This window comes from Dipodomys spectabilis, unplaced genomic scaffold (genome assembly GCF_019054845.1).
Source record: "Dipodomys spectabilis isolate Male_0828 unplaced genomic scaffold, ASM1905484v1 ptg000583l, whole genome shotgun sequence".
Classification (NCBI taxonomy): domain Eukaryota; kingdom Metazoa; phylum Chordata; class Mammalia; order Rodentia; family Heteromyidae; genus Dipodomys; species Dipodomys spectabilis.
In genome coordinates, this window is record NW_024871260.1 from 3,973,688 (window position 1) to 3,982,152 (window position 8,465).

Consider the following 8,465-nt stretch of genomic DNA (forward strand, 5'->3'; position numbering starts at 1 on the left):
AGGAAATGGAAAGACTTGGAAAAAATTATATTAAATGAAGTAAGCCATGCCCAAAGAAACATAGGTTCCATGGTTTTCCTCATTTGCAATAACTAGTATATGAGTCAAACGGAAAAGGTCAGATAAGTTGAGGTTAGGGAAATGAACCCTAAGATATGTATTCCAATTTTTTTTCTTTCATGTGATTGTTTCTCACACATTTGTAAGATGATTTCCTTGTTCCTTTGTAGGTCCCTTCCCCATGGCATAACAATAACCCCTGTTTTCACAATATTTGATGTCGGTATAATTTGTGGAGGGGATCAGAAAAAAACAAATCATTTAAATAGGGATACAGGTGGACCCATTGCAACAATGAGATGTACAAGTCATTATGTCGAAAATGAACTTTACAACTTTGTTGGTGGGGGGAGGAGGATTGGATGGGGGGCGGAGGGGAGGATGGGAAGGGGTGGGAAGGGGAAATCAAGTAGTAGGCTACAATGCTTGATAAAAAAAATGTACTCATTATCTTGCCCATGTTATTGTTACCCCTCTGTACACTATTTTCACTATAAAAATATATATTCATTGTTAGAAAAAAAAGAATCCAAGGCTTGAAAGAAACTCTGTCCCTGACTTTTTTCGAGTGTGTTCTTTATTCATATAAAAATTGTCTGTAAACTTCTTATTGAAAGTATTACAAAAGTAAACAAGGTGCCATTTGAAGGCCAGCATAGAACAAAATGAAATAACGTTGTTTTAAAAATGTTCTATTGCAAGGAAACAAAGACTTGGTGGTTTTAAATTGTCTTATGCATGGATATTTCACTACTGAGATGATTCTGCTGTTGCAGGAGTCACTTATAAATTCCTTTAGTCTTGTCCTGAATTCTCCAGCGCAATTAGTATTCCAAAAAAGCAGGACCCAGTGAGTATGATCAGCAAAAGGAGCCTGTCCTCAAACCACTGCTTTAAGGATGGTCCCAAAGAAATATGTGCGTTTTTTCGCTTGTTGGTTTGTTTAGTTTGTCCTGGTTCTGGAGCTTGAACTCAGAGGCTGGACCATGTCCCTGAACAAATGTCTTCCCTGGCCAATTTCCCCCAAAGCTAGTACTCTACTGCTTGAGCCAAAACTCCACTTCTGGCATTTTTGGTGTTTAGTTCCAGATAAGAATGTGACAGACTTTCCTGCCTGGGTAGGCTTTGAACTGAGAAAGTTAGAAAGCCAAGTGACATCAACTGTATCAAGATTTGTGTTTTGAACCAAGAAATAATAGATGAAGTTTATTATAAAGCTAATATTTGACAATTTTTAAAAGAAAATAATATGTCTAAAAATGAAGCCATAACTTAAATAATTCCCCAAATGTAGGTGCCTGAATCATTTTGGAAGCATTTTTTCATCTGCTTGGGAAGATAACTATCGACTTCAGAGATCCTTTTGGGGAAACGTAGTCATATTTTCCTGTTGTCACTGGCTTTGTACACATGTATGCTGTACATACTTCTAAGGGCCTTACATAAAGGAAGTCTTGAAATTCTCAACAATATTTAAGTAAGATGCTCCCTATATTTATTTTCACATTTGGGGATCACTAAGTCCCAAAGTTGTGTAGAAGGCTAGGGTTAGAATATGTACATAAAATCTGTCTCCTAATATTATAAGATAATTTATGTCATTTTGAGTTACAGTTTCTAAAGTAATAAAAAAAAATAAGGTAAAACAGTAACAGAAACATAATTTTCTATCTTTCCTAACTTTCCAAAAGAAATTAGAGAATCCAGTAAAGTTACACCAATCCCAGGATGGTATAGGATTTTTTAGGATCACTAGATGGTGAAAAAGAATATAAAAAAAATGGTTCCCCTGGAACAATGGGAAACAAAATCTATACCTACAGATTTTGATATACCTGGAAAATAGTTTCCACTATGCTATGTCTTTAATATTTTAGGTTTGTTTACACAGCAACTTTCCTCTCTCAGGAAATGACTCTATTCCTACTTAAGGTTTTGCAGCTTATAACCCAGTAAAAATAATGCTTCTAAATATAAACAAGCATGAAACTTACAGTAACAAAGGCTACTTCCGTTGCCGTAGGTGATAAATAAGAATGCTCTTGGGGAATATTCAAAACATTTTGAACTTTTTCATACCTTTCCTCTTCTCCAACATGAGAAGTTCTAGTCATTATATGTAAAACATTAATAAAGGATTCTTATATTTTTTATTGTTCACACTAAAGCAAATACACTTTTCCTTCTTGGAAGCCTGACTTTGAAAGAGTCAGACACTCAGAATTATATTATAGACAAAAGTTTACCGCTTTGGCTTAGGTGTTTTCCTGCCTTTGGGTGTTGCTCTCTATTATTTTGGAAAAACAAGAAAAAATCCATTATGCTTTTGTTGAATTTTTCAAAGTCAAGATTTCTTCAAACACAGTTTTCTGTTCCCTTCTTCACTGCTAATTAAAGTTTAATTATTGCACTTTAAATAACAAAAACATACTTTAATGTATATTCTCATTAGAACAGATGAAAACAGGCGTGTCTGCCATTGCTTTTTAAATTGTTTCCAAGTATTTTTCTTGGCTATTTTCATTATTGCCTTTGTTCCAGTCTTCTAATCAGGAACACAGTGTTACACAAAAAGATCTTCCCAAAATATAGGATGTTAAGCAGAAAAAAATAGATGTATAATTAAAGATTTTCATCTCTTAAGAGATTGAAAAGCTCAGAAGACATTTTGCTATTACTGTCATGGTTCTTAAACTAAATGAAATGCATGTAAATGTGACAGTTATTCCAAACAATAATTATGGCTTATATTTTTCTGTTCCAATGAAATGAGTAACTTTACTGTCAATGAAATCTCTGACAATGTTGGAGGGCTTATTGATTTTAAGGTAGGAAGGTTAATGTTAGAAAGTCAAGGGAGACTCCTAAAACAGCACTGCCTATCACTTACCAATTAATTATACTTATGGCATATAAGTATATAAATACATAAGTGTGAATTGATTGAGAAATGTGTGACTTACACAATTGATACAATGGTTACCAAAACCAGAAAACACTTCTCCTCATTTATATAAACTATTATAGCTAGTGAGGATTTCAAAATTTTTAGAATTATATTTTAACATTTATGCCAAAATATTTGCTTATTTTTAACAGTTTATTTTTAAATTTTTTGTTCGTGGGGTTTGAAATCTGGGCCTGGACGTTGTCCCTCAGCTCTTGATCTCAAAGATAGTGTTCTACCACTTGAGCCACTGCCAGTTTTCTGGTGGCTCATAGAAGATAGTCTCAAGGAGCCGGCTCCAGTGGCTCACGGCTGTAACCCTAGCTACTCAAGAGGCTGAGATCTGAGGATTGTGGTTCAAAGCCAGCTGGGGCAGGAAAGTCTGTGAGACTCTTGTCTCCAATAAAACCACCAGAAAACAGGAAATGGTGCTGTGGCTCAAGTGGTAGAATGTTAAACAAACAAAAAGTCTCGCGGACTTTCCTGCCTAGCCTGGCTTTGAACCATGATTCTCAACCCTAAGACTCCTTAGTAACTAAGATTACAAGCAAGAACCACTGGCATCTAGCTACATAATTATTTTTTACACATTTATGAAGTATGGAGTGGTAATCCCATTCATTTATATGTTGTGTAATGATCAAGCTATATCATATCCACTAGTTTCTGTATGTAACATTTCTTTTTAGTGAGACTGCTCGAAAAGTTATCTTTTGGCAGGGATGAAATGTCTATTCTTAACTATAATCACTTTGCTCCTTTTGGTATGCAATTAATATGTTTACTTTTAGTATTGGAAGTCTGTTAATTAAACTCATAGAAAACATGAATTTTATGGTGAGAGAAGCTTATGGTTCTATTACTTGTTTTAGGAAAACAATTATGCCTTTTGTTTTCAATTATATTTCTGTGGGAATGTGAAATATTCATTGATTTAACTGTGAAAGTTGATAACTGTTACATTATATCAAGTTGATTCTAAGTTGTATTTGAAAATTGCACATGTAACACAAATATGCTTCCACTTTCTTCCACCACATAAGTAAAGAAACACTAAAGCAAAGCTTGGTGTTAGTGGCTCATGTGTAGAATCCTAGAAACTCAGGAGGCTAAAACCTGAAGATTTTGGTTCAATGTCAGTCTAAACAGACAAAAATGTGAAAACTTATCTCCAATTTTCCAGCAAGAGGGAGAAGATGAGAATGTGGCTCAAAGGATAGAGTGTGATCAGCCATGAGCTAAAAGTACAAGGAAGAAAATTAAACATTGAGTTCAAGCTCTTAAAATGGCATAGACACATAAGACAACAATAAAAAGTAATATAAACATCAATAATGAAGACAAAATAGTAGAAAAGATCATGAGAAATATTGCATAAATAGCTGGAAGACAGAAATCATTTGACAGAGTTTTGATTCAGGAGAGGGAAAAATCACAGTCTCATTGGTACAATCTCATTGTACTCATTTGTGTTGAAACCTGGCTACTGGGTAACAAGTGAAAGAGTAGATTGGATTACCTGACAGAGCAGACATTGCCTGTGACTGACTATGCAACATCCCATTCTGCAAAAATCTAAAATTGTGCTTCCTAATTTAAATAAAACCCCATATTAGATACTATCTGGTCCACACAGACTGGGGTCCTTATTTTGAGGCTTCAGACTTATGTGAGGCTTTTGTTAATAACCAGTCCTGTTGTACCCCCTTTCCTTTGTGCACCTATACCTTACAAAGCTGGCACCAAGCCAAGGCGTTGAACTAGACACCATGGCCTTAATCTCTCCTTTTCTCCAGCTACAACTCTTTTCACATGCTGTCTCTGTCTTAGTATTAGTTGTTTTCTTACTAATCCCCACCAGAAAACTCTTATATTCACGTAAACGCACTATAAACATCCTAGTTCAAAAAGGGATTAAAGGTTTACCATTGGCTGAGGCTCTCTTCTGTAGGTTTTCTCCCTAATAAATCTGTGCTACAATATCTCTCTTTTCTTCATGTCTTTTGAGTCTGACAAATGATTGATTCGGTTTTATGTAATCCCATTTATCCAGCCTTACTTTGGAAGTTTTGACCTGTCCCAAGGAGCCCTCGTGTTTCCCTTAACTCTTCCTGTAAAATTCTAAGGTATTGGGACTTACATTGAGATCTTCAACCCATTTGGAATCGATTCTGGTGCAGGAGGATATATAAGGATCTAACTTCAGTTTTCTGTGTACAGATAATTCCATCAGCACAAGTTTTTAAAGAATTTGTCTTTCTTCCATCTTGTGTTTCTGGCTCCCTTATCAAAGATTATGTGCCTATAGGAGTGGATTCATTTCTGGATCATCAGTTCTGTTCTATTGATGGAAATATGTGCTTCTATTGAAAAGAATGGCATTACCACATTCCTGAGGAAATTGACTTCTCTGTAAACTGAAAAGCAAAATTATAAGTTTAGAATACAAAATTGAGGTAAGTTTTGAACACATAAATTATAATATATAGAAAAAAATGTGAGAGAGAAAAGATAAGATGAAAAGTAGAGTAGCTATAAATTGAAGAACTCATAAACAATTACCAAAACTATACAAGGGAGCTGGGGTAAAGCTCAGTTGTATGACTAGACTAATATATACAAAGCCATGGGTTCAATCTCCAAGAAGACCTAATAATAAGTTAATAAATAGTAATAATAAAATAATTACTTGAAATAAATGCTTTCATATTAGAGAGGCCTGAATCCTAAAACAGCAAAAAAAATACCCTCAATTCTTGTATCCAATGACATGAAAATACAAGAATGAAGAGGAAATAGTTTACTTTTTCTCTCCTTTCTTTTCCTTTCCTGTTTTCTTCTTTTCTTTTTTCCTTTGGCACTACTGGTGCTTGAAGTTGTTAAGGCTCTGGCCACTTTAGATTATTTTTCAGATGAGGTATTACTTTTTGGCCAAGCCTCCCTTGAGCAATAATCTCTTACCTATGGTTTCCACAAACGAGAGATAACAGGGAAATTACCCTATATCTTGCTTTCTTTTTTGGATTTTCTCACGACTTTTTTTGGTCAGAACTGGCCCTGGATATCAGTCTTCTAAATCTCTGCCTTCTAATTAGCATGGCGTAGTTCATCTAAAGCTTGGACCCATATTATTTTTCATTGTAAACATTCAATATTGACTTCTGTTTTCTAGATATCTTTAAATTCAATTGAGGTTAGTATGGATCTTTATGATGTTATAAGAAGAACATAGAGAATCCCTTGAATAGTTTTTTCAGTTTCTTTAAATATTTATAGTATGATATCAAAAGTAGGACATTAATATTTCACAAGTACCTTTTGTAGACTTCAATTGTTTTAATGATTTTGTGCACACATTAAGTTCAATATAATTTTATCAACTCTATATGAATAGTTACAGACACGTTTCTTTAAGTCTGTCTCATGCTTCCCTTTTATAATTAAACCCACTACATCCCTTGGTCCTATCCCAAACCTGTTTCATCCTGGAAACCAAAACACATTTTTTCTCCGATTTCTAGGTCATGCAATAAATAAGCTTTTAGGATTGCCCTCAAATCTATGGTAGATTATTCCCTGCTGTTGTATGCCGTAATATTGTATTGTATTCACTCGATTAGCCTTTTGGTTCTGTTATTAGAGAATGTAGCACAATTCGTTTCCCATTCACCTGAAGAAAGCCTGAATTGATTTCCATTTCTTTAACTAGAGGAAATAATGCTGCTATAATACTCTGGGTTTTGGCCTTTGGGTGAATGTTACAGCTTATTTCTATGAGACAAACCTGAAGAGCTCAATTCCTGTGCTATACTCTAGGTAGTTGCATATTTCATATTCTAGGAACCTGTCAAAATGTTTTCAGAAGTGGCTTTCTCATTTGAGATTCCTGCCAGCATCCAGTTTCTCTGTTTCTTGATAGCATTTAGTATGGTCAATATTGTATTATGTGCAGTAATTCTCATACATGTTTTATGATGTCATTTTTGTTTTAATATACCTTTATTTAGTGACTGATGATGCCTTTCTTGGGCTTAATTTTCACAAGATGTATTTTGCTAGTTTCTAATTGATGTTCTTTTTAACATTAGTTTTTGAGAGTTCTAGGTAGTGTCTAATTTGAGACATTCTTCAGGTATAGGATTTGCAAATATTTTATCCTTGACTATGGGTACACTTCATCAACATTATCTTCATCATCATTATCATCATCATTATCATCATCTGTTGGGTCTTTGTCCATCCCATGAAAGAGGGACGGGGTCTGAGGAAAGGTAAGTGCGGCCGCTGGCCCTTTACCCAGCCTCCCTCAGCCGGGAAAAAAAATCAGACGCAGCAGGAGGTCAAGTCAAGCAGGAAGGAACTCGTTTATTAACAAAGAACAGCACTTTTTAAAGCAAAAAAGAGCAGGTGGCATGACAAGGGAGGAAGAGAAACCAATCACTGTCAAGGTCACACCCTATCATGAACCTAAGCTTCCATGGGCTGGTTACACACTTAACATAAAGCAAATTGAGCTCTGCCCACTCAACTCCCTCTCAGCACCATCTTTGCTGCCCATGTGCCCTACAATAATCATCACCATCATCATCATCATCATCATCATCATCATCATCATCACTATTAGTAGTATTACTACCATTAGTTTTGTACATGTATGTATGGTCCTGGGACATGAACACAGGATCCCTGAGATTAGTCGCAACTTGTTAATAATATACCATTTCAGTCATGCCTCACTTCTGGCTTTTTTGCTGATTAATCAGAGATAAGATTTTCAGGGACATTATTTTGTGGGCTGCCATCCATCAGCAATACTCACATCACAGCCTAACAAGTAGTTAGGTTGAGATACATGAGTCCCCTGCATATGAGCTTTCACAGTCTAAATTATTTTATACATTTTTGAGTTCTACTATATCAAGTTTTCCTTTCCTATAATTTTAATGCCAAATTTAGGTATGCTTCATCTCCAAAATTGTCAAGGCATCTTCCTATGTTATACATTTACATCCCTCTTTTTGTTTTATAGGCCACCTTCAAATCCTGCTTGAAGTTAATGTTTGAATAAATTATTTTAAGTCAATGTTCACTTTTTAATTCTCCCCAAGATTGTCTAACCTATCACCACTTATTAAAGAGAATGTCACTCCACAAGTGTTTGGTTTTACACTCTTATTAAATATTCCTTGATAATAATTATGTGGCTCTAATCTGGTGCCCTACAGACACATTGAACTGTATAATCTTTCCTCTACAAATATAACAATTTTACACTAGCAGCTTTAATATTGGATAGAGAAATATATTCAAGTTTATTTTCCTTTGTCCATGAGTCAAAGAGTGATTGTCAGGTTTTTTTAGAAATTTTCATAATCTTATAAATAAAACTGAAGCTTGGCACAGTTAGCTCACGATTATTATAATAGCTGGATAGGAGGCTGAGATCTGAGGATTGTCG